At 40.2% G+C, this 27163-nt stretch overlaps 1 long non-coding RNA gene and 1 other non-coding gene across 3 annotated transcripts in view; one reads left to right on the top strand and one right to left on the bottom strand.

Moving 5' to 3' along the window:
* The window catches only part of LOC105480216 (uncharacterized), a 34750-nt gene extending 12964 nt beyond the window's left edge, over window positions 1-21786 (top strand). For both annotated transcript variants that reach the window (XR_011619977.1, XR_986346.2), the window contains 4 exons: window positions 8166-8221; window positions 14220-14348; window positions 18235-18379; window positions 21109-21786. This is a non-coding gene — a long non-coding RNA (uncharacterized lncRNA). The remainder of the gene's footprint in view (window positions 1-8165; window positions 8222-14219; window positions 14349-18234; window positions 18380-21108) is intronic.
* Window positions 14656-14762, bottom strand: LOC112426448 (U6 spliceosomal RNA). Its single transcript, XR_003017780.2, has one exon. It is a non-coding gene; the product is annotated as a U6 spliceosomal RNA (small nuclear RNA).
* Window positions 21787-27163: the final 5377 nt, after the last annotated feature.

Here is a 27163-nt window from a genome sequence, read left to right as displayed (position 1 = left end):
CAGGGATATTGGAGATATAGGGGCCATTAGATCCTGGGGCAGGATGTACTTTGGCAGTGGCTTCTTTCCCAAAATGGTACCATGCCATGACAGCTTAGGTCCCACGGAGTGTGCGGGAGAGGGCTCATTGTGTGTTTGTGGATTGTTGCGGGAAGTCAGGGACCCTGAACGGAGGAACCGGCTGGAGCCACAGCAGAGGAACATAAATTGTGAAGATTTCATTTTAGTATGGACATATATCAGTTCCCAAAATTCATACTCATAATTTCTTTTTTTTTTTTTTTTTTTTTTGAGACGGAGTCTGGCTCTGTCATCCAGGCGGGAGTGCAGTGGCCGGATCTCAGCTCACTGCAAGCTCCGCCTCCCAGGTTTACGCCATTCTCCTGCCTCAGCCTCCCGAGTAGCTGGGACTACAGGCGCCCGCCACCTCACCTGGCTAGGTTTTTGTATTTTTTTTAGTAGAGACGGGGTTTCACCATGTTAGCCAGGATGGTCTCGATCTCCTGACCTCGTGATTCACCCGTCTCGGCCTCCCAAAGTGCTGGGATTACAGGCTTGAGCCACTGCGCCCGGCCCATACTCATAATTTCTTATGCCTGTCTTACTTTAATCTCTTAATCCTGTTATCTTCATAAGCTGAGGATGTACATCACCTCAGGTCCACTGTGATGATTGCATTAACTATACAAATTGATTGTAAAACAGGTGTGTTTGAACAATATGAAATCAATGCACCTTGTAAATGAACAGAATAACGTGATTTTCAGGGAACAAGGGAAGACAACCATAAGGTCTGACTGCCTGAGGGGTTGGGCAGAATACAGCCATATTTTTCTTCTTGCAGAGAGCCTATAAACGGACGTGCAAGTGGGGAAGATATCGCTGAGTTCTTTTTCCCAGTAAGGAATATTAATAATTAATACCCTGAGGAAGGAATGCATTCCTGGGGGGAGGTCTATAAACAGCAGCTCTGGGAGTATCTGTCTTATGTGGTTGAGATAAGGACTAAAATATGCCCTGGTCTCCTGTAGTACCCTCAGGCTTATTAGGGTGGGGAAGAAACACCACCCTGGTAAATTTGAGGTCAGACTGGTTCTCTGCTCTTGAATCTTGTTTTCTGTTGTTTAAGATGTCTATCAAGACAATATGTACACAGCTGAATGTAGACCCTTATCAGGAGTTTTTGATTTGCCTTTGCCTTGTGATCTTTGCTTTGCCCTTTGCCTTGTGATCTTTATTGGCCTCAGAAGCATGTCATCTTTATTCTCCTTTTTGCCCTTTGAAGCATGTGACCTTTGTGACCTACTCCCTGTTCATACACCCCCTTCCCTTTTGAAGTCCTTAATAAAAACCTTTTGATTTTGCAGCTCATGTGGGCATCACGGTACTTCCGATATGTGATGTCACCCCCAGAGGCCCAGCTGTAAAATTCCTCTCTTTGTACTCTTTCTCTTTATTTCTCAGACTGGTCAACACTTAGGGAAAATAGAAAGAACCTACGTTGAAATATTGGGGGTGGGTTCCTCTGATAGTGGAGATATTTTAAAACCACCACACTGCCATAGGCAAAATAAATAGATTTAGAAACAAAGGGATATTATACCTAATGACCCCCCACTTAAAACAATTTTTTAGACTTCCATTCTCTGAAATTCTGGGCTTTGGTGGTTTAGAGATTTGTTTCTAAGGAAAGGAGTTCCTCCAGCAAGAACTAAACAATGATTCCTTTGATTTGGAGCTGAGACTGCCTTCTGACCATTTTCCATGTCATCTGTCATTGGATAAGCAAGAGAAGAGGAAGGTGAAAGAGAGGAAAAAAGTTATGGTATTGTTTGATGTGATTAAACTTATCACCAGGCAAAAAAATAGTTTAGCTGGTATAATACCTTTAAACAGATAGATCTACCAAATGCTTGGATCCCTTAGAAATGAAGGTACTGGCTGAAAGGAAAAGGAGCATGGAATCGCCGGTAGAGAAAGGAAGTCATAAATGGAGGGAAGGCCTTATGATCAGGGGAAGAAATGAGAGCTGTCATCTTGTTTATGTATTTTTTAATGTTTCATGTATTCTTTTATGTGTTTTCACTTTTATTTTCTTTCTTTAGCCTTTATACTTCACTATTGTATATAGGGTGTGATACTGTTGTAAACTTCATCATTTAGTCCATAAGTATCAGAATGTGGATGTGATATCAGTACAGAACCTGAAGGGGAATGGCCACCAACTAGATTTGGTGATGGATGGTTCTAGATTTGGAATTGGGTTGATGGATGTGGTAACTGATGACACATTGGATTGGCTTCCTTGGAGAGTGATAATGTGAGTGTATCTTTGTATAAAGGAACATTGCAATATATTAAGTGGCAACACTTTTTTGAAATATAAACATTGGAAGCAACGGTTATATTGGTGTTGGGCAACAAAAGGGATGGCTTTGTGTTTGACATTTTTGTGGTTTTATTTTCTGCTGTCTATCATATGAGCCCTCGTTCTATGTGTGTGGCATTCCTCACTGTATGTGTCTTAGTTGTGGTGATCAATACTCCCACTATAGAAAATGAGGATAGTTACTCACTTTTGTAGTTAAAGTATGTGCATGTAACCTCAGTTTGACTAATCAGATAACATCTTGACTGCAACCTCATGAAACTCTGAGATACAACCAACCACCTAAACTGCTCCTGAATTTCTGAACTACAGAAACTGTGTGAAACAATAAATGTTTATTATTGTTTTAAGCGGCTAAGTTGTGGGATAATTTGCAATGCAACAATAGATAACTAATACACCTTCTCTTCTTCATGGGGAGTGAAAATGTCACAGTGCCTTCACAACTCTCACAAGGATATTCTTACCATCACCCTCTTCAGTCTACCATTTAATTCTTTGCCTTCTCTTGCAAAATTGCTAGGAGGCTTGTCCTGGCAGAATTCCTTCAACAATCTTTTTTAAGCATTTTCTGTATGAAAAGATTGGTTTCTTTATTCAAAATGTAAGAAACCTTGACACCTATTATATTGTTTTCAGCTTTTAAGACTTCTGCCAAAACTCCTAGATAATATGAAAAGTTTAACATCCTTCTTTATTTTTGGCTCCCATTCTCATTTCTATCCCCCATTATAAGTACAGTCATCCCTCAGTATCTGTGAGGGATTTGTTCCAGGACCTCCTCTGATACCAAAATGTAAGTATGCTCAAGTCTCTGATATAAAATGGGATAGTGTTAGCATATAACCTACACACATCCTCTGGTACACTTTAATTTTTTTATTTTTAAATTTATGGGTACAGAGTAGGTGTATATATATTTATGAGGTACATGAGATACTTTGATAGGGGCATACAATGTACAATAATCACATCAGTGTATATGGAGTATCTATTACCTGAAACATTCATATTTCTGTGTGTTACAAACATTCCAATTGCACTCCCTTAGTTATTCTAAAACGTACAACAAATTATAACTGACTGTAATCACCTTCTTGTGCTATCAAATACTAGGTCTTATTCATTCTATCTAACTATATTTTTGTACCCATTAATGACACCCACTTCCCCCACCCCCACCACTACCCTTCACAGCTTTTAGTAACCATCATTTTACTCTATCTCCATGAGTTCAATTGTTTTAATTTTTAGTTCCCACAAATTGGTAATAACATGCAAGGTTTATTTTTCCATGCCTGGCTTATTTCACTTAACATAACGTCCTCCAGTTCCATCCATGTTGTTGCAAATGACACTATCTCATTCCTTTTTGTAGTTGAATAGTACTCCATCATATACACGTGCCACATTTACTTTATCCATTTGTCTGTTGATGAACACTTAAGTTTATTCCAAATCTTGGCTATTGTTGAGTAGAGCTGCAATAAACACGAGAGTGCAGATATCTCTTCAATATACTGATTTCCTTTCTTTTGGGTATATACCTAGCAGTGGGATTGCTGGATCATGTAGTAGTTCTGTTTTCAGTTTCTTGAGGGAACTTCTATACTGTTCTCCAGAGTGGCTGTACTAATTCACATTCCCACCAACAGTATATGAGGGTTCCCTTTTCTCCACATCCCCACTAGCATTTGTTATTGCCTGTCTTTTGGATAAAAGCCATTTAAACTGGGGTGAGATAATATAGTTTTGATATGCATTTCTTTGATGATCAGTGATGTTGGACACCTTTTCATATACCTGTTTGCCATTCGTATGTCTTCTTTTGAGAAATATCTATTCAGATATTTTGCCCATTTTTAATTGGATTATTAGATATTTTCTTACAGAGTTGTTTGTGCTTCTTATATATTCTGGTTATTAACCACTTGACAGATATTTTTACAGTTTACAAATATTTTTTCCCATTCTATGTGTTGTCTCTTCACTTTGTTGATTATTTCCTTTGCTGTGCAGAAGCTTTTTAACTGATGATCCCACTTATCCATTTTCTTTGATTGTCTGTGCTTTTGGGGTATTACTTAAGAAATCTGCTTGGCCAGGCGCGGTGGCTCATGCCTGTAATCTCAGCACTTTGCGAGGCCGAGGCAGGCGGATCACTTGAGGCCAGGAGTTTAAGATCAGCCTGGCCAACATGGCAAAACCCCATCTCTTCTAAAAATACATAAATTAGCCAGATGTGGTGGGGCATGCCTGTAATCCCAGCTACTTGGGGGGCCTGAGGCATGAGAATCTCTTGAACCTGGGAGGCAGAGGTTGCAGTGAGCCAATATTGTGCCGTTGCACTCCAGCCTGGGCTACGGAGTGAGACTGTGTCTCTTTAAAAAAAAAAAAGAAATCTGCTGAATTCAGAAAGCTGACGCAGGAGGATGGCTTAAGTCCAGGAGTTCTGAGCTATAACGCACTATGCCAATCAGGCATCTGCACTAAATTTGGCATCATTGTGGTGACCTCCTAGGAGCAGGGGACCAGACCACTTGGTTGCCTAAGGAGGAGTGTACTGGCCCAGGTCAGAAATGTAGCAAGCCAAAACTTCCATGTTGATCAGTACCAGGATCACACCTGTGAATAGCCACTGCACTTCAGCTGGAGCAACATAGTGAAATCCCATCTCTAAAAAAAGGAAAAAGAAAAAATTTTGCCCAGACTAATGTCCTGGAGAGTTTCCTCAATGTTTTCCTTTAGTTGTTTCATAGTTTGAGGGCTTAGATTTAAGGCTTTAATCCATTTTGATTTGATTTTTATATACAGCAAGAGATAGGGGCCTAGTTTCATTCTTTTGCATATGGATATCCAGTTTTCCCAGCACCATTTACTGAAGAGACTGTCCTTTCCCCAGTGTATGTAATTGGTGCCTTTGTCAAAAGTGAGTTCATTGTAGATATATGGATTTATTTCTGGGTTCTCTATTCCATTCCCTTGGTCGGTGTATCTGTTTTTGTGCCAGTACCATGCTATTTTGGTTACTATGGCTCTGTAATATAATTTGAAGTCAGGTAATGTGATTCCTTCAGTTTTGTTCTTTCTGCTTAGGATGGCTTTGGCTATTCTGGGCTTTTCATGGTTCCATATAAATTTTAGGATTTTTTTTTATTTCTGTGAAGAATGTTATTATTATTTTGGTAGGGATTGCATTGAGTCTGTAGATTGCTTTGGGTGATATGGACATTTTAACAATATTAATTCTTCCAATCCATGAACATGGAATATCTTTCTATTTTTTGTGTGTCTGCTTCAATTTCTTTTATCAACATTTTATACTTTTTATTATAGAGATCTTTTACTTTTTTGATTAAGTTTATTTCTTGGTTTTTATTTGATTTGTTGTTATTGTAAATGGAATTACCTTCCTGATTTTGTTTTCAGATTGTTCACTATTGACATACAGGAATGCTACTGATTTTTTATGTTGATTTTATATCCTGCAACTCTACTGAATTTGTTTATCAGTTCTAATAGTTTTTTGATAGAGTCTTTAAGTTTTTCCCAATATGAGATCATATCTGCAAACAAGGATAATTTGACTTATTCCTTTCCAATTTGTATGCCTTTTTTTTAATTTCTCTTACTGAGTTGCTCTAGCTGGGACACTGACTACTATTAAAATGTTCAGTAACAGTGATGAAAGTGGACATCTTTGTTGTGTTCCAGATCTTAGAGGAAAGACTTTCAGTTCCTCTGCATTAGTCTGATACTGCCATGGGTCTGTTGTATATGGCTTTTGTTGAGATATGTTCCTTCTATGCCCAGTTCTTTGAGGAATTTTTTTTTTTTTATCATGAAGGGATGTTGGATTTTATTAAATGCTTTCTCAGCATCAATTGAAATGATCATATGATTTTTGTCCTTTATTATGTTATTATGTTGTATCACTTAAATTAATTTGTATATATTGGACCGTCCTTGCATCTCTGGGCTGAATTCCACTTGGTCGTAATGCATGATCTTTTTAATGTGTTGATGAATTCTATTTGCTGGTATTTTGTTGCCTCCTGTATAGTTTTTTTTTGTTTGTTTTGTGTTTTGTTTGTTTTGTTTTGTTTTGTTTTTGAGATGGAGTCTCGTTCTGTCACCCAGGCTGGAATGCACTGGTGCAATCTCAGCTCACTGCAACCTTCACTTCCTGGGTTCAAGCAATTCTCCTGCTTTAGCCTCCCAAGTAGCTGGGATTGCAGGTGCACACCACCATGCCCACTAATTTTTGTATTTTTAGTAGAAATGGTGTTTCACTATGTTGGCCAGGCTGGCCTCAACTCCTGACCTTGTGATCTGCCCACCTTGGCCTCCCAAAGTGCTGGGATTACAGGTGTGAGCCACCATGTCCGGCCTATATTTTTAATTATCTCTAGATTACTTATACCCAATACAATGTAAATGCTATGTAAATAGTAGCTCTGCTATATTGTTTAGGCAATAACAAGAAAAAAACTCTGCATGTTCAGTACAGATGCGATTTTTTTCAAATATTTTTTATTTGCAGTTGCTTGAATCCACAGATGTGGAACCCATGGATATTGAGGGCCAATTGTACTGTGATGTGTTCATATAATCTCTCAGATTCCCTGTGAATGCCTAATGATAGCAATGTGCCATGGCCTAAGGAATATTCTCAAGTCAATCTTACACACCTGAAGTTATTCACATGATACGGGTCAAGTCCTAGGTCAACTTTTGCCCTTTGAGAATTCACATTATTTCTCCAAGCCCCTAAGGTCTTAACTAATCTGTAAAATAGTAATAACAATGCTTTTCTCACAAGGTACTTCTGAGGTATATTGTAGTTCTGTTCTCTTTGAGTCTCAAATCTTCGTTTTAAGCATTTTTGTACAATAAAATATAGATTGTACATGAAAAAAGTTTGACATCCGGAAAGAAACCTCACATGTATAATAAACAAAAATGTAGTAAATATAAAAAGTAAATAAGAGTTTTGGAAGGCTTCTGCTTCCAAATAAACCAGACTTGTTATTGTTAAATCATTCTCTGAAGTTTGATCTTTCTTCTGCCAATTACCTGAGCAAGTTAATTTAGTTTTTTTTTTCTCTCTCTCTTTTCTTTTTTTTCCGAGATGCAGTCTCCTTCTGTTACCCAGACTGGAGTGCAGTGGCGCAATCTCAGCTCACTGCAACCTCCACCTACCAGGTTCAAGCAATTCTCCTGCCTCAGCCTCTCCAGTAGCTGGGATTACAGGCGCCCGCCACCTTGGCTTGCCTAATTTTTGTATTTTTAGTAGAGTCAGGGTTTTGTCATGTTGGCCAGGCTGGTCTCGAACTCCTGACCTCAAGTAATCTGCCCACTTCGGCCTCCCAAAGTGTTGGGATTGCAGGCATGAGCCACCGTGCCTGGCCAGTTTCTCTCATCTTCAGTTTCTTTATCTGTAAAATGGGAATGAAAATGGTACTCATCTCATATGGGTCTTCTGAATTCAAATGAGATGATCTTAGCATAGCACTTAGTATGCAGGAAATATTCAGTATATTTTAGATATTAATTTTAATGATCAGCTTGCCCAGGAAACATTGGCAAACTGTTATAATTTCCTAGGGTCAACTGTCTCATAAGTTTTATGTAATACAGGCTCTATCACTTCTTAAAACTTTTCAAGTCAGTTTGGAAGTTTTTCTTGCCTCCTCTCTTGCTTTTATAACCTGGAAAAGGTCTTGGGGAATGATAAAGCTTGTTTTTTCTTTTTTGTTGTTGTTGTTGTTTTCAGATTGTCCTGGTGTTTCTGTTTCTGGTTCCATGTTCAATCCATTTGCTGAACACCATGTAAGTATCCAGTATGTCTTTCCACCATAACCCACAGTTGGCATCTTGTTTACCAGAGGGGAGAGGTGAATGTTTTCATGTTTTTTGTTTGTTTGTTCAAGAGGAATTAATATATTTTGAAGATATATTTAAAAACACAACATAATTAGAGCCTTTATTTATAACCACCACTGTGTGTTAGTGATTAATATATTAATTTGGATATTTTAAAGACAGACTTTTAAAAGAATAGAATAAGACTCATTTAAATAATGCAGAAATGCTAAATAAACTTTTTTTTTTTTGAGCAACTGAGTTTATTTTATTGCCCTGCTCTGGACACAGACATCAATCTGTTTTAAACACATCAGTTCTAGAAGTATCTTTAGAAGTATAGGAGGAAATGAGCATGTAAGAGTCAGTCAGTATTCAGAGATTAATACACTCCTTTTGTATAACCATTTTTGTTTGGTTTGTTGTACTTGTTTTGTTTTTATGTTAGTAAAATGTACTTTTTCTAAGTTTTTCCTTCACTATAAAAATATCTATCAGTTGGTTAAAGCAGGATGCAAATGTGGTGGGAATTGTGACTTAGGAGGGATTGGCAAACTTTTTCTGTAAACTAAATAAAGTTTTTAATGCAAGGCTGTCACAGATATTAATCAGATTCATGGAGAAACTGAGAAGCTACATAATTTCTTCATAGCCCTTTAATAATCTTCTTTGAAGAAATAAGGGTATTATGATATATAATAGACTACAAGATCATAATTTAATAATTATGCAAAAGTAAAGCAAGATTATATAAGTATACATAGAGACTCAGAATGTTTAAAATGTTCATGTCCAAAGTTGTGTACTATTTTTGTCCTGGCAGAAAGACCTCCATTTTATCTTTCTTTTTCTTTTTCCTTCCTTTTTTTTTTAAGACAAAATCTCGCTCTGTCACCCAGGCATGGAATACAGTGGTGCAATCTTGGCTCACTGCAACCTCTGCCTCCCAGGTTCAAGCTATTCTTCTGCCTAAGCCTCCCAGGTAGCTGGGATTACAGTCACACACCACCACACCCAGCTAATTTTTGTATTTTTAGTAGAGATGGGGTTTCACCATGTTGGCCAGGCTGGTATCCAACTTCTGACCTCAAAGTGATCCTCCTGCTTTGGCCCGCCAAAGTGTTGGGATTATCGGTGAGCAAGAACCCCCGTGCCTGGCCAAGACCTCAGTTTTAAATACAGTCTTTACAATATCGTTTTCAAGTTGTAAGAAGTCATGGTGCTGAATGGCTCACTGTTCAACAGTTCACTTATTTCTGAACACACTGAGAAGAAAACATCCTTCAGTTCTTTTATCTTCTTCTGTCCATATATTTTACATCCCAATATTAGAGACACATAAACCAATCCATTTTCCATTTCAAAAATGCTTTGACCTCCATCTAGCTTTCCCACTGGAGGGCAGTAGAGAACCATCCAGGCCATCCCTAATCTGAACTAACTGGCTAATGTGACAAGTCAGACTTCAAAATACTTAACACTCCCCACTGATGCAAAGTCATAACCAAAGTATCTTTTCAGGAAACCTATTTTCTCCCATAAAAGTGCTATTACTTTTATGCTCCCATAAAAGTAATATATTGATCATGAAAATACGTTAAAAGAAATAAAGCAAAATGTGTTTGTAAAGTATTAAGTGGGCAAAATAAAAACAATATAAAAACCATGTCACAAATGTGGTTTTTTTTTTTTTTGTGGTAGGATTTTTGTCAGAAGCTGAACTGGCTGAGGCTTCTTACAATACTAGTCTAAAAAGGTGCACTGGATGTAAATTTTACTCCATAAACTGATGTGTCAAATTGATGTCGCATTATTAAAAATAAAAATAATTTCAAGCTCTTGGCCAGCTAAAATGATGGAAAATGTAACTTCAGTTACTGTTAAGATTCTTCTGACACTCTAATTGACCATAAAGTCACTCATATATCCCAGGGGTTATATGCCTGGAAGCACCAACAATCCTCAGGCCACAGTGGTTAGGGCTGAGATGCTTTGGAGTATCAGAAATATGGTCCCTTGGAAGTGGGCGGGCCACTGATCTTTTCTGCCATTGGGACTGGAACTTTTTGTGAGGACCAGGAATCCCAGTGCCTAGGGCTCCACTTCCCTAAGACCTCTAGGCATCATGACCAGGTTCTGTCACCAGCTTAGATGTTTTCAGCAGTGGTCACAGGTCTGCCCTCTTTGCAGAGCTTCTACCCTGCTTTCGCCCAGTCCTCTTCCTGCCTCCAAAGAGAATTGGTTTATCCCCACCATGCCCCTCCCCACCTAGATTTATAGTTTTACCTCTTCAGTAAGCTTGAGCTTTCACTAAGGGCAAGATCAGAGAAGATCTTTAAGCAGCTTCTGCTTTGTGCCCAGGAATATAAACCACTCCTGAGACCAGCAAGCACTGTGGGCTGGCAACCCTTAGCAGATGGTGGAAATGGAAGAAAAATTACACCAAAAACAAAACATACTCTAATGTCTGAACAAATCATCCTGCCACAGAAGCTGGAACTGAAGACAATTCTTTTCCTAGTAATCTTGTAGAAACCACAGGCATTCTTTATGTCTCTAAGCACCTTCAAACTGCATTCAAAATTAGGGTTGTGAATCTGGAAATCTTTCTTTGCTAATTTGTTGTACATGAATGCCTGCAGAAGCCTTTGAATGGTAAATACTGTGGGAGGGGCAGTTGCCATGGTGACTGTCCAATGGACCCTTTTTCTTATACTTCAATTAGATCTTCATTGCTGAACTGCTATGAATGAGAAGGTAACAACTCAGTAACATCTGGAAGACAGGAGAAGATGTGAGAGATGCTGTTCCAAATGTAGCTACATTCTAAAAGCACTGAGTTGTACTATGTTTGCCTTGAACCACCTCTTCATGGGTGCCCCTGCCCACTATGCCCTTTCCCACTATGGGAAAATCTGTTTGGAACACACATGACAGTGGGCCAATTTCCTTAATATTACAAGAAGTGTTTACAAGTTAATATGAAAAAATACCAAAAGCACAATAGGAAAAAATGGGCAAAGGATATGCACAGGCATCTCATAGTAAAATAAAATAAGTGGTTTTAAATTGCATAAAAATGTATTTAACCTCATTTGTAATCAAGAAAATACATATTCAAATAGGATATAATTTTTTACCTATTACATTGGAAAAGATTTAAAAGTTTAATAAGGTACTGTGTTCAGAGGATGTGGAAAACCATCTTTTTTTACACTTAGATTGGGAGGGTAAATTGGTATAACCTCTTTAGAGAGTGACTTAGCTCCTTTTCTAGAAATTTATCCTACCAGTATACTAACAGTTGACGTAAAAACACAGGTAAAGGGATGTTTATTAAAGCATTGTTGAAGCAAATGACCATGACAGATGAAATGAATTAATTGACACATCCATAAAGATGCATCCAGACAGTTACTGATACTGCCACACATAGGCAGTTACTAATGATTTGAATAGGACTTGTCCCCTATAAAACTCATGTTGCAATTTGATTCCCAATGTAATGATGTTGAAAAGTCATGGGACCTTTATGAAGTGTTTGGGTCATGAGGGCTTTGCCTTCATGGAGGGATTAATGCTGCTCTCATGGGACTGGGTTAGTTCTCCAGGGGGTCAGTGAGTTCTTGCTCTAATGGGACTGAATTAGTTACCAGGGGGTCAGTGAGTTCTTGCTCTAACGGGACTGAATTAGTTACCACGAGAGTGGATTGCTATAAAGCAAGGCCACCCCTCATGTTTTGTCTTTTTTGCACACTCTTGCTCTCTCGCCATGTGATGCCCTTTGCCAAGTTATGATGCACTACAAAGCCCTTACCAGAAGCTGTCATCATGCCCTTGGACTTCCCAGTCTCCAGAACTGTGAACCAAATCAACTTCCTTTATGAATTACCCAGTCCCAGGCATTGTGTTATAACAACAGAAAACAGGCCAAGACAGCAGTTAAAGAATGGTATGGCATGAGTGTTTATTGTCTCGGTTTGACCTGAGGTAGAAATATAATTAATATGAAATCTCAAATCGGTTTAAGATGGATCCTATGTGCCAATTGACAAATGAAATATCCTTGAGAACTGGTTACAAGCATCTAGAAGGTTTAAGGATATTAACAGTGTCAGAGCATGGGAAGAGGGATTAAAAGATTTCTTTGGAAAAAATCTGTGCTGTGAACTCCATCCCTTCTACCCCAAGGGGATATATCCTGTGATCCCGAATATAATGAGGTAGATCTTCAGTGAGAGCATCTGAGAGCTTGGTAAGTGACCAGTTAGGTGGTCTGGGGTGTAACCCTCCCAAATCTAGAGGGCTAGAGATGGGCCAACTAGTTGCTTTGCTGGTAGAGCCACAAGAGTGCTAGTTAACAGACTGTACTCCCACAGTTTTTTATTTGGGAGGGGGTAAGGGTTTGATGAGGGTTTTCTGTAGACTAGATGGATGTGTGGCAGATGGGAGAAAAATCTAGGCTGAACTGTAGTAAGTCCAACTCAAGAGGACCACCTGGGAGATGAGAAAGAAGTCTTCAACTATGAAAAATGTGTGGGTGCATCACCATGACCCAGGGCCGAGAGGGATGCAGCTAGGCTAAGGAGCAGAATATGTCACCTCTTCAGGAGACTTGAAGCTGGGTCACAGAGCTGGGTCTCCCAGAAGTGCCCAAGAAAGCTCTAGAAGGTAAAATGCCAGCTTCAGTCATCTGCTAGTTCCAGAGAAGCCACCAGCTAAGGAAGAACTGTCCTACCTCCTTACTTCTCAAACCCTTGCTTCAACCTTGGTAGCAAGGTCTGAAATAGCAGCTGTCAATGGGGGTAAACAGCCTCCCCAGTTGGGTTTGTGAGATGTTTTAAGGGATAGGGGCAGTGATAGTTTTAAGGGGCTAAACTTTCAGAAGCCGAGTGTTTATTCCTAAAGTTCATTTGTTTGAGAAATTTGCCCACAGCTGAGTGCCAATGCTGGTCCTTCTTTTCTTACCTACCCTTTCGAGCTCAGCTTCCAATTTACAAAAGAAAGCCATGTGTTCTGAATCTCACTATCATGCACTGACCCCTGGGCAACAAGCAGGGATTTTTGAAAAACTGGTGTCAACCTTGAGTAAATGAATGACCCCCCAAACCCAGTAACAATCCTTTTGCAAATCTCATGGTTTAATAAAATTGAAGGAGGATCTATCCTGCCAGATGAGGCCCTTTATGGTTGCCACTGGCTTTGCAAGCATGACTTAAGAAGTAGACTTTATTGAGTAAAGGAAAACCCCCCAGGTCAAGGGGGGTTTTAAACAAGACAAGGATCTTCAGTGTTCCTCATTCTACTCATCTTTCCATGTGAGTTGTTTCTAGGGCCAGGGCTTCTGCTGGACACTTTTATTTATTTTTTTTTTTCTAGTAAAGTGACCCATTCCTAGAAGTGGCCTCCATGGGAGGAAGTGGCATCAGGCAGTCTTGATTTGGAGTGCCAGCTGTTTTCAGAAGTTGCCTAGGAAAGTTAGCTGTCTGACCCCTGGGGGCTTTAGGGACATCTGGAGCAACAGACTCTCTCTTTGACCTAACACTAATCGGGCTCTTTTAAGCCCTGAAGACCCAGACCTTGGGCTCCGTCCTTGGCTTGCTTATTCTGCTTTCAGAAAGAATCCTGGTGAGTTAGTGTCATTAGAATCCCCCACCCTTGGTATCTGACCACCCTTGATATCTGATGAAATTCCTCAACCCCTCTCCCTCAGTATCTTACTATCCTGGCTGCCTTCAGCTAGAAGCTGAAACAGTTTAGAATCCATCTTATTGCTGATGTTCCCTTTTAGTAATTTCCATCCACTGACCCCACCCTGCACCTTGGCCATAATTTCCCACTTGTCTTTGTATTCAGAAGGGAGCCCATTATAAACTGAGGTCTCTCTTTCCCTACTGCAATAGCTCCTGAATAAAATTTATCTTCACTGCTTTAACTTCTGTCTGGCTCTGGTTTTCTTTGACAGGGGTCTGCAGGATGTTAAAGGCCCCTCACCTGGGAGGAAACCATTGGTATCATGGGAAGTTGGACTTAAAGGTACTCATCATGATGGGAGAAGGGAGAGCCCCCACGACCCAGCGAGGTTGTAGTTCAGGTAATTCGTGGTGAGCAAATGAGTTGTTTAGAAGACACTTTTAAGTTATATCCCAAGTAGAGAACAGTGAACACGTCTTAAGTATAGAGCTTAATGAACTTTCAGAAAGTGAACCTTCACACATAAAAAAAGAACACAGGATTATTTTAAAGATAAATATCTGCCTTGTATAATGACTTGTCAGCTGAGAAATCATTGCAGACAATCTCTAATGACAGATCAGAATGTGATATTTAAGGTTGAGAGGATTTTCTTCTATGTGTTTCTTTAAAGTTTTATTTTAGTTTTAATTGACACATAATGTAATAAAAATATGGAACACTTCGTGAATTCGCATGTTATTCTTGTGTAGGGGCCATGTTAATATTCTCTGTATCATTCTAATTTTAATATATGTGCTGCTGAAGCAAGTACTCTTCTGTGTACTTTTGTCAACAAGGTTTTTTAGAGCTTTAGGTATAAAAGAAGAAATAATAGCAATAGAACTATCAGAGGCATTTGAACCACAGCAACTTCATCTTGAATTGGGGAGGGGTAAAATAAGGCTGAGACCTACTAGGCTGCACTCCCAGGAGGTTAAGCATTCTGTGTCACAGGATGAGAGAGGAGGTTGGCACATCAGACAGGTCATAAAGTCCATGCTGATAAAACAGGCTGCGGTAATGAAGCCAGCCAAAACCCATCAAAACTAAGGTGGCGATGAAAGTGACCTTTGGTTGTCCTCACTGCTCATTACACACTAATTATAATGCATTAGCATGCTAGAAGACACTCCCACCAGCGCCACCACAGTTTACAAATGCCATGGCAATGCCAGGAAGTTACCCTATATGGTCTAAAAAGGGGAGGAACCCTTAATTCCAGGAATTTCCCATCCCTTTCCAGGAAAAAAAACTCATGAATAATCCACCCCTTGTTTAGCATATAATCAAGAAGTAACAATACTTATAGCCAGCTGAGCATCCTGTGCTGCTCCTCTGTCTATGGAGTAGCCATTCTTTTATTCCTTTACTTTCTTAATAAACTTGCTTTCACTTCACTCTATGGACTCACTCCAAATCCTGTCTTGTGTGAGATCAAGAACCCTCTCTGAGGGCACTATGACATGCTGAGTACTTTGAACTAAAGGACACTGGAAGGTCTCAGAAGCAGCCTCAGAACCAAGGTCTCTCTGACCTCCTGCCCTCCTGTCTCCCACCCCTCCTTCTCTCCTGAAATAAGTCAGGAACAAGAATTCCTCTTCCCCAAGGGTGAAGGGGGACCCTTAGAAGCTAGAACTCCCTTTACCCAAAGCAAGCTATTACTCCAAAGTTCCTCCAACCTTTCTGTCTAAGAGCTCATGCAGAGGCCAGGGGGTTCCACTTGGCACTTTGAGGGTTTGCTGAAAAACCAACTTGGAAAAGGTAGACTAACTGGAGAAAAGGCATATACATTTATGTAATGTGTATATACAGGAGCCTTCAGAAGGAAGACCCAAAGATACAGGGGAAATTGTCCATTTTCATGCTTAGGTTCAAAAAAGTATGGACAGCCATGTAGAAATGTGATTAGACAGAAGGGTGTGATCTAATGCTAATAGACTAAATGGGGAAGTCCAGCAAGGCCTGTCTGTCCCTCTCTGAGCCTGCATTTCTTCCTTCTGGGTATGGGGCAGGACGCTTTCTGAAATGGGAGTCTTATGACTTACAGTCAAACAAGGAAGATCAGATAACTTTTTTTTTTTTTTTATGGCCAGTATTACACAGAAAGGTAGAGGAAAAGTTGGAGTATTATGTTCAGGTTTCATGGCTGGCTTTAGGGGAAAGGGGTTCTGGTTTCTGTGACCTGCCTTGGGGAAGAGGGATTCTAGTTTGTATGACTAGTCTCAGGGGAGAAACTTTTGTTCCTAAGGCTGCTTCTGAGGCCTTCATTTTGGGGTACTGTTTTCTGAGCCCCAACACTGGTCATAAAGATGTTCTCTGATCTGCCCTTGCCTGATAGTAGGTCATAAGACCTTACCTCATTCCAAAGGGTCCTGCCCCATACCCAGGAGGAATAAATGCTACAACAGAGAGGCCAAGAAGATTCTGAGCAGACAGGCCTTTCTGGGCTTCCCCACTCTATCTATTACTATTAGGTCATACCCTTTTGTCTAATCACATTTCTACATGGCTATCCATGTTTCATGGAACCTAAGCATAAAAACAAACTATTTTCCCTGGGTCCTTGGGTCTTCATTTCTGAAACATTCTGGGTCATGTAAAACTGTGATTAAATGAATCTGTATGCTCTTCTCTTGTTAACCTGTCTTTTGTTATAGGAGTTTCTGCAGTGACACTTGTGATGGGGAGGAAAGGTATCACACCTTTCTGTCCCTACAGTTTATATATATAGTCAATACTCCTCCATGGAGACAGAAAAAACTGGTGATTGGGAAGGGGGACTGAAAGTTGGGGATCTTGGCCAGGCATGGTGGCTCATGCCTATAATCCCAGAACTCTGGGAGACTGAGGTGGGCGGATCACCTGAGGTCAGGAGTCTGAGACCAGCCTGGCCAACATGGTGAAACCCTGCCTCTACTAAAAATACAAAAATTACCCAGGCGTGGTGGCAGATGCCTGTAGTCCCAGCTACTCAAGAGGCTGAGGCAGGAGAATTGCTTGAACCCAGGAGGCAGAGGTTGCAGTGAGCTGAGATCCTGCCACTGCACTCCAGCCTGGATGACAGAGCAAGACTCCATCTCAAAAAAAAAAAAAAAAAAAAAAAAAAAAAAGGAAAGTTGGGGATCTGAGGTGAAAGGCAAGTCTATTTTTCATCATCTACCTTCATATTCTGCTTGATTTTTTTCTTTGCTTTTGCCATAAGCATATATGATTTTTAAAGAAAAAAGGGTATCTTTTATAAACCTACTGTGACAAATAATAAAGCAATAAAAGATATAAAGGAAGCATTGCAGAAAATACAAGGAGAAATGAATAGAAATATAAAAGTCATGGGAGGAGAACCCTCAAAAAACCCCTTTCAAGTTTTAACAATTGAGCAGACAAAAAATAAGTAAGGGTATGAATAGCAGTTCTCAATATAGGCTGTATATGAAGAACAATTTAGAAGTTTCTTTTTAAATGCTTTTTTGTTATGGAAACTTCAAACATATGCAAAAGTAATAGACTAACCAAATGAGCCCACATGGTCCACCACCCAACATCAACCATTATCAATTCATGGCCAACTGTATCGCCATCCACTTTCCCCCTTTCCAAATTATACTGAAGCAAATTGCAGAAATCATATTGCTTTATCTATAAATATTTCCTCCAGTCAGTATCTCTAACATGTAAGGACTCGTTTTAAAAAGCATAACCACAATACGTTTATCACTTTTTAAAAATTAAAAATTTGTAAGTGTAGTATCATTATCACACTTAAAAATAACAGTAATTCCTTAACTTCATCAAAAATTTAGTGTTAAAGTTTCCAATTGTTGCACAAATGCCATTATTAAAAAGCTATGTTTATTTCATTTTAGTTTTTTGAGACAGGGTTTTGCTCTGTCATCCAGGCTGGAGTGCAATGGCATGATCAGGGCTCACTGCAACCTCTGCATCCTGGGCTCAAAATCTTTTTGCCTCAGCCTCCCAAGTAGCTGGGACTACAGGCATGCACCACCGTGCCTGGCCTATTGTTGTATTTTTCTTGTAGGGACAGGGTTTTGCCATATTGCCCAGGCTGGTCTCAAACCCCTGGAATCAAGCAATCCACCAGCCTTGTTTCCCAAAGTGCTGGGATTACACATGTGAACCACTGCCCCTGGCGAAAAAAGCTGTGTTTAACTCAGGATCTGAGTAAGGTCTATACATTTTGATTAGTTGATGTGTCTCACAAGTCTCTTATTGTAATCTATACCTAGGAAGTGTCAACTGAAGAAAGACAAAGTTCATAAATGTGGGAAGGAAAGCTTTGTGTCTCATAAAGGGTTGCAGCCTGCAGGATGGCCATTCTGACAGACTGGGAAGCACAGCCTCCAGTAAGAAGCCAGAAACAGACACTTCAAGGTAGGGGCAAAGGGAGCAGAAATTTATGCGGAGCACAGTGGCCAAATATACATATTTATTAAGCTATAGGAAGAGTCATGAACATTTATGAAAGGAGAAACATGTGCATGCACAATTGAGCTTCATGCCTCTCCATGAGTCCCAGGGACAAAACATAGCAAAGTCAGCATGATCTGAGGGCAGAGTTTTTGGCCCTCTGATATCAAAAGGTGAAGCAGAGGACACACAAACCCTTACTGTGCCTTCTCCTTAGACTGGCCAGAACTACTTCAGTGGTGATCTCTTATCAGGCAAAAAAGGAGGGACTGCCTTAGGCACTTGGTTGATTGATATCTGTGGTGGAGTCTTTTGAAAGGGCTGGTTTCTGCTAAGCCCTGAGGGAAGAAAGCCTAATCATGGTTAGTCAGGGAGGGGGTATAACAAGGTGTGTCTGACCCCCCCATCCCATCATAGCCAAGAACTCAGTTTTCAAGGTTATGCTGGGGGCTCCTTGGCCAAGCGGTCAGTTGAGGGGCTTAGAATTTTATTTTTAGTTTACAGAAGCTTCTAGAAAATTTTGTTGTTCAGGCTCCATCCAGACGAGATAGAATTTTACCTGAGTCCTATGATTGTGGAAAAAAGAAACAGCTAAGAATCCTTCCTATGCCCACCCATTTTGTGTTCTGGAAAAGGCCCATTGCGAAGGACCATGTTTTCCCATATGACTTAGGTGGGACTCAGAACAAATGCCTGTTAACCAAACTTTGGTTAAGATTCTCTCCTTCGCTCAGGTCCCCACAACATCTTCTTAGCAGCCCCTCAAGAATAGGCTGGCCTCAGAGCAAACCATTCTCTGATCTGTTATTCCATCAGGCCACTTTTTCATCCCAGGTCGTCACACCAGGGTCTTTCTTGTCTTGTTTACTTCTCTCTATAAAAGAAATCCCTTTTTGGCCTTGAGAACTGTCAAAATCATTAATAGGGAGGCCATTAGGCTAATACAGCTCCAGCACCTTGAGTTCCTAAGCAAACTAAAACCCAACTCAATGTAAACAATAGAGCAAAACTTAAGCTTAACCGATCAGAAACTGCCAACTAACCTCTAACTAGAGAATTTACCAATCAGGAATGACCAACTAACCTCTAACTAGGGATTTTCCTTTTCAACCAAGCAAATATTTAATTTGCCTTACTTCTATGAACACCTTTAAAAAGTTTCCCCTTACTTTCTTGGTGGAGCACTAAACCGCTTGTGGTCTGGTACTGCCCCATGCATAAATAGCTGAATGCTCAAATAAACTTATTAAAATTTTAATGTGCATAAGCTTTTTTTTTTTTTTTTTTTTTTTTTAAAACAGATCTTATGGTCAGAAGGTTCTCCCTGTTGTAATAGCTCTTCTCTCACTATTGCAATAGTTCCTCCCACTCCCCTTTGCAATATATATTTTTTTTAATAAAGTCTTTCATCACTAAGTCTGGATTTGTTTTTTATTTCACAATTCCCAGAAATTTTGATGCATTCTCCAGTTGATTATAATATGAAATGAGAATTGAGAGCCACTGCTTAGAGGATGTGAACAATGCATTTACTAGGACAACCTAATACATACACATATCTGTTAGTGTGTGTTCCTCCAGAAAGGAGATTTAGGAGGTAATCTCAAGAAGCTCAAGAGAAAGAGCAGGAACTGTGAGACAGGAAGGGGAAAAAGCCCATCCAGGGTGCATAAAAAATGAGTGGATTTCTTCTGTGGGCGACTGAAGCTCAATCTTTCTGGGGATTCTAGGAAGAATATATAGAACACACCTTAGATTTTCTCTCTCAAGGGACAGCAAAGCTGGGGTTTGTATCCTGTTTTTCCTGTTCCTCACTGATTGAGAATTGTCTCTGACAGTTTCAAATCTCAAACACTGCTGGACTGTCCCTGGAGCAACTTTAGGTAGACAAGCAGAGAAATGTACAGGTTCTTGAGGGGAACTGTCCCGTCGGCACATTGTCCAATGCAGCTTCAGGCAAACTCTGAGGGGGGCCAAAGGAATATGGAGTTGGAGGTCAGTAACATCTGTTGCAACACTGAACTTCACACCTATTGAGAATATCCTTTTTAATTCTTTCAATTATCAGTGAGTATCAAAATTTGACCACAAAGAAGTCTCTACATTTTCCCAAATAGAAACTTTAACTAAGATTTGTTGAATGCTTACTATGCGCTAAGGCTTCTCAGGTATTTATTATCTTTATTTAACTCTTAGGGCAACCATTTGAGATCGGTATTGTTGTCATCTCCATTGTACAAATGAAGAAATTCAGCCTTAGGTCAAATAATTTGCCCAAGAACATATAGTCAGAAAAAGACAGAGCAGGGATGCAAACCCCAGCCTTCTGACTCAAGCATTCAAACTGTTAACCACTATGAGGTATGCTTCACCAAAGCCTTTACTCATAATGTGGAAAAATAAGAAGTTTATAATAACAATGGTACAAAATGATCAAACAATAAATATGCCAACCATTTGGAGATTTAAAAAATTTATCTGATGAGACAATGAAAGCAATGATAAGAAAAACCCTATAAAGTAAAACGTATGGGTTATGGTTAAAATTGTGATAAAAGGGAATAGCACTATAAATATGAAAGAGTGACATATGAATTAAACATTCTACTCAAAAGGTTATGAAAAGAATAAAGCTTTGGAAAATGGAAGTGAGGGATTCATAAAAATGACAGCAGAGTGGATTTTCATTTCAGGTAAAGATGGAATAACAGAAACTGGATTGATCCTCCTGCTGAAACAACGAAAAAATAGACAAAACATGTGAAACTGTAACTGCTCAATGGACTCTTCCTGCCCACTGCACAAACAAAATCAATTCCTGGAGACCATGGCATTGCAGTAAAGAAAGAGTTTAATTGATGTAAGGCTGGCCACATCACACAGGAGACAGAGTTATTACTCAAGTCAATCTTGCTGAAGGCTCACAGGTTCAGGGTTTTTCAAAGGTAGTTTGGGGAAAGGAGTAGGAGTGCTCATTGGTGATTGGTTGGAGGTGCAATCAAAAGGGTGTGAGAAATGATTCTCCTGAGTGCTGAGTCACTTCTGGGTGGGGTCACAGGAGTGGTTGGTGAGTCCAGGCAGAGCCATCCATTATTGGACATGCAAAAAAACTGAGAAGATATCTCAAAAGGCCAATCTTAGGTTCTATAATATTAATGTTATCTGCAGGAATAATTGGGGAAGTTGCATATCTTGTGACCTCCAGAATAATGGCTGTCAATTGTCTGTGTCTACACCTTAGCAGAATTTAGGCTCCTCTATCCTCCTCGCCTGGTGGTCTCTCATTAGCATTACAAAGGTGGTTGAGTTTGGGGGAAGGGCTATTATCATGTAAACTATAAACTATATTTCTCCCAAAGTTAGCTTACTTAAACCTAGGAGGGCAGCTTGAAGGCTAAAGGCAAGAGAAGTTGGCTAGATCAGATCTCCCCTACTGCCATAATTTTATCACTGTTACATAATTTTTATAAACGCAGTTTCAAAACAATGATTTTTTTTTAAGACACTCGACATCAAACAACAAAAGACAGATTCCTTCACAGGAAACAAAGGAGGTGAACCCTATCTTGAGAGAGTTTCCAGTTCTTGGAACAGGAAGGGGAACCCAGCAGAGTACAGTACTTTTTTTGAGTTGAGGGGAAGGAGCTGAGAGTCTGAAGGAGAATAAAAGCTTCTGGAGTTTTCAGGACAGACTACCAACAAGCAAAGAATTGCACACAGAAAGAAACCCAGAGATCTGTAGAGAGTTCTTTTCTAGTATTTGGCAGAGTACACACAGTGCACATGCACGTGTGTGTGAGGAGCCAACCTGAGGTCAGGAAAATAAGTTTTCCAAAAAGATTAGAAGTAGCAGTGCCCAGGGTTCACAAAAAGCCAGGAATAGTGGCCCAATCTCACCAGCCAGGGCACTGGGTAGTCCCTGTGGAAGAGTCTTGCCTTAATAATGGGAAATTATGAATGAATCCTGTTGCAGTTCTACCTAACAAATCTTTAAGACCTAAAAGAAACAAACTCTTTCCAAACAACTTAATAGTGTTCCAAAACAAAGTTTAAGAATATTTATAGGAATACAAAAATACCCACACCTAACAAGTAAATTTCACTATATCTGCCATCCAACAAAAATTGTCAGGCATGCAAAGAAGTAAGAAAATACGACCCGGCCGGGCGCGGTGGCTCAAGCCTGTAATTCCAGCACTTTGGGAGGCCGAGATGGGCGGATCACGAGGTCAGGAGATCGAGAGACGATCCCGGCTAACACGGTGAAACCCCGTCTCTACTAAAAAATACAAAAAAATAGCCGGGCGAGGTGGCGGGCGCCTGTAGTCCCAGCTACTCGGGAGGCTGAGGCAGGAGAATGGCGTAAACCCGGGAGGCGGAGCTTGCAGTGAGCTGAGATCCGGCCACTGCACTCCAGCCTGGGCGACAGAGCAAGACTCCATCTCAAAAAAAAAAAAAAAGAAAATACGACCCATATTAAGGAGATAAATTGTTCAATCGAAACCATGCAGAACTGACACAGATATTATAATTAGTAGGACATTAAAACAGTTGTAACTATATGCATATGTTCACAAAGTTGAGTAGAGATATAAAAGATGTAAAAGAAAAAAGACATAAAACTTTTAAATGAAAACTATAATAAAAGTGAACTGTAGGACAACTTCAAACAATACAGTTGGAGCTTCCAAAACAGAGGAGAGAGAGAGAGAGAGAGAGACAGAAAAAATACTTGAAAAAATAATGGTTGAAATTTTCCCAAATTTGATGGAACTATAAATCTATAGATCCAAGAACCTCAGAAAATACTCAAGTACATAAACATAAAGAAAACAACTCTAAGGCGCATAAAACTGGTGATACAGAGAAGCTCTTAAAAGCAGCCAGAGAGAATAAAAGGCATTACAGAAAAGCAAGGATGAGGATGACTTTAGATTTCTTGTTCAACACAATGTGAGTGAGAAAATAGTTATCTTGGTCAGCTTGGGCTGCTATAACAAATTACCACAGACTAGGTGATATAAACAACAAACATTCATTTTTCACGGTTCTAGAGATTGGAAAGTTCAAGAGCAAGATGCAGGCAGACTTGACGTCTGATGAGAGCTCACTTTCTGGTTTGCAGAAGGCCATCTTTTTTATTGTGTTCTCACATGGCAGAGAGCAGAGAGAGAAAAGGCAAGCTCTCTTGTGTATTTTTATGAGAACACTAATTTCATTCCTGAGGGCTCCACTCTCATGATATAATTACCTCCCAAAAGCCCCACGTTCCAATATCATCAACACTGGGTGTTAGGATTTCAACATATGAATGTGAGGGGAACATAGTTCATAGCACTAGTGAAGCAACATTTTTAAAGTGCTAAAATAAAAATACTATCAACCTATAATTTTATAACCAATAAAAATATCTTTTAAAAATGAAGGCTGGCTGGGCGCAGTGGCTCACACCTGTAATCCCAGCACTTTGAAAGGCTGAAATGGGCAGATCACCTGAGGCCAGGAGTTTGAGACCAGCCTGGCCAACATGGTGAAACCCTGTCTCTACCAAAAAATACAAAAATTAGCCTGGCATGTTGGTGGGCTCCTGTAATCCCAGCTACTCGGGAGGCTGAGGCAAAAGAATTGTTTGAACCCAGGAGGCGGAAGTTGCTGTAAGCTAAGATCACACCACTGCACTCCAGCCTGGGTGACAGAGTGAGACTCCATCTCAAAAAGTAAAGAAATAAAGTTAAATAAATAAAAATGAAAGCAAAATAAATATGCTCCAAACTTAACAAAGGCTGAAAACATTTATCACTACTACATGATGCACTGTAAGAACTATTAAAGGATGTCTTTCAGGCCACAGGAAAATGATGCCAGATGGAAATATGGATCTACACAAAGGAATAAACATCAGAAATTGAATTTCAGTGCCTTAGTTTGTATACACATGGTTGAGCCAACAGGGTGTTTCAGGCAATACCTCATACTTGCAACTTTCTCTGGGGGATTACCCCTGAACAACTGAAGCCATCTTACCCCAGATACCTGAGAATTTTACTGCCTTCCCTACCCTGGCAGCCTATGGCCAATGACCACCTGCGATAGGGGTGCTAAAGCCCCTTTCCTAGCCTCAAAGTGGGACAGTTTCTGTGGCACAATTTGTACTTCAAAGTTCTCTGTGGGATCAGGTGAAGCTAGACTTCACCTTAACCCACATTCTTACATAGCTCCTTTTCCTTCCCTACCCTGCCTCTCTCATTCCTTTATCAGTTTCTCCTGAGACTGCCTTAAAAATATATCACATTTGGTGGCTTACGCCTGTAATCCCAGCAGTTTGGGAGGCTGAGTTGGGCTGATCACTTGAGGTCAGAAGTTCAAGACCAGCCTGGCCAAAATGGCGAAACCCTGTCTCTACTAAAAATACAAAAATTAGCCAGGCGTGGTGGTGAGCGCCTGTAATCCCAGCTACTTGCGAGGCTGAGGCAGGAGAATCACTTAAGCCCTGGAGGTGGAGTTTGCAGTGACCCAAGATCACGCTACTGCACTCCAGCCTGGGCGACAGAGCAAGACTGTCTCAAAAAATATATATGTTACATCTTTCCCATGATGACCAGAACAATCCAGCGCTTAGTAACCCTTTTCAGTGTAGTCACTGTCTCTGAGAAATAAATAAACATCTATTTGTTTAAACCACTGGAAAAAAATTTTGCATATATATGAACCTCTGTTTCAGGCTCAGCTTCTGGAAAACCTGAATTAGGAGAGGCACAGAGTATAAAAATGTATCCAATGTAAATACTGAGCAGATGGCATTAACATCAGTAGAGCCTCACAATAACCGAGCTACAAGATGATCATCCTGTGGATATAAGTCAGTCTCTTTTTTCAGTTGTTCTGTTGCTTACTTAGTGGGCTTGTGTATAGAAACCCAACGTGGTTGTCTTAGTCCATTTGTGCTCCTATAATAGAATACCTGAGACTGAGTAATTTATAATGAGTGGAAGTTTGGCTCACTGTTCTGGAGGCTGAAAGTCCAGGATCAAGAAGCTGGCACCTGTCAAGGGCTTTCTTACTATGCTATCACATGGCAGAAGGTAGAACGGCAAGCAAAGACCTAGAAGAGGCTAAATTTGCCCTTTTATAACAGTACCAATCACACCCATGAGGGTGGAGGCCTAGAGTCCTGATTCTTAAAGTCTCTCTCTTCTTAAAGGCTCCACCTCTTTATATTGTTACAATGGCAATTAAATTTTAACATGAGTTGTGGAGAGTAACAAATGTTCAAACCATAGCAGTGGCCATGACATGAGAAATGCAGGCCATGTCTTAGTTCAACAGCATGGACTTCCCCACACCAAGACTGATTTGGCTGCTGCTGCTGTTGAATGCATAATATGCCAACAACAAAGGCCGATGATGAGCCCCTCATATTATATCATTTCCTTGGGAGACCAGCCAGCCACCTGATGGTAGATCAATTACATAGAAGCCCTTCCATCATTAAGTGGGCAGCATTTTTATCTCACTGAATTTTTTTTCTGAATATGAATAATTGCTTCTGTTCAGTTTGCTTTAACTAACAGCACAATCCATGGATTTATGAGATTCCTATTCACCCCCAAGGTATCCCACACAACATCACTTCCAACCAAAGAAGTCATTTTACCATAAATAAGTACAGCAAGGGATTCAACTGGTCTTACTATGTGTCCCACCATCTAGAAGCAGCTGGCCCGATAAAATGGTAGAATGGTCTGCTAAGGACTCAATTATGGCAGACATAATTAGGAGACAATACTTTACTAAGTTGGAATATTGTCTTATAGGATGTGTTTTGAGCCAATAATTTATATATGTTTCATTTTCTCTACTGGCAAGAGCACACAGTTTGGAAACCAAGTGATGGAAATGGGAGGGCCTCCTTTTTACAATTAATAATCTGTTTGCAAGAGTTTGTTGACTTTGTCTGTAACTTTGACTTCTGGTCTAGAAGTCCTAATTCCCCAGAGAAGAATGCTTACATCAGGAGACACAATAGTTCCGTTCAATTGGAGGCATTTCTACTCAATGAAGACTGAGAAGACCATGTCTGGAATCAGGAATTCCCTGGGGCACCTCTTAATACTAGCATATTCAATAGAAAAGGTCAGTGTGGAAGAGGAGGGTAAGAGTGACCACAAAAATTCAGGACAATTAAGGACTAAAACCCATAAAGAATGAAGGTGTGGGTCACCTCACTGTGTAAAGAATTCTAACCGGCCAAGGTTCTGATCGAAGACAGGAGTATTATGGAATGGGTAATGGAAAAAGGATATGATAAATATCAACTGTGGCTTCATGATCAGATACGAAGCTGAGGACTGAGGCTGCAGTGTTATGTGTATTTAAACCAGTAATTCCAAGCCTCTGCCTGTAAAGGTAAACTGAGGCTGGAGCCGAACCAGGAACGAAGACACAAGGCAAATGGCAGTGAGAGTAGCCTTTTATTAGGGCTTGCAGGTGAGGTTCCTCAGTCCAAAGGCGTGGGCTGAGGAAGTCGCGCTGAGGGAGGAGGGTAGGGGCTTTTTATAGCCCAAGAGGTAGGGAAGCTGGTTGTACAAACAGGGCCTGGGGGGTCTTGAAACTACTAGGGCAGGAGTCGAGTAAGGGTCATGAGGAAGGGGTCTTTGGAAACTGTCAACCGAAACTGCTGTTTACGAACTTGTGGAATGCAGGTGAGCTGCAGGTCACGGGGGAGTGTGGTTGCCCAGACAGAACTCT

This window comes from Macaca nemestrina, chromosome 2, assembly GCF_043159975.1.
Source record: "Macaca nemestrina isolate mMacNem1 chromosome 2, mMacNem.hap1, whole genome shotgun sequence".
In the NCBI taxonomy this organism is placed as follows: Eukaryota; Metazoa; Chordata; class Mammalia; order Primates; family Cercopithecidae; genus Macaca; species Macaca nemestrina.
The sequence above is the reverse complement of the archived record's forward strand: the minus strand, read 5'-3'. Positions and strand labels throughout refer to the sequence as shown.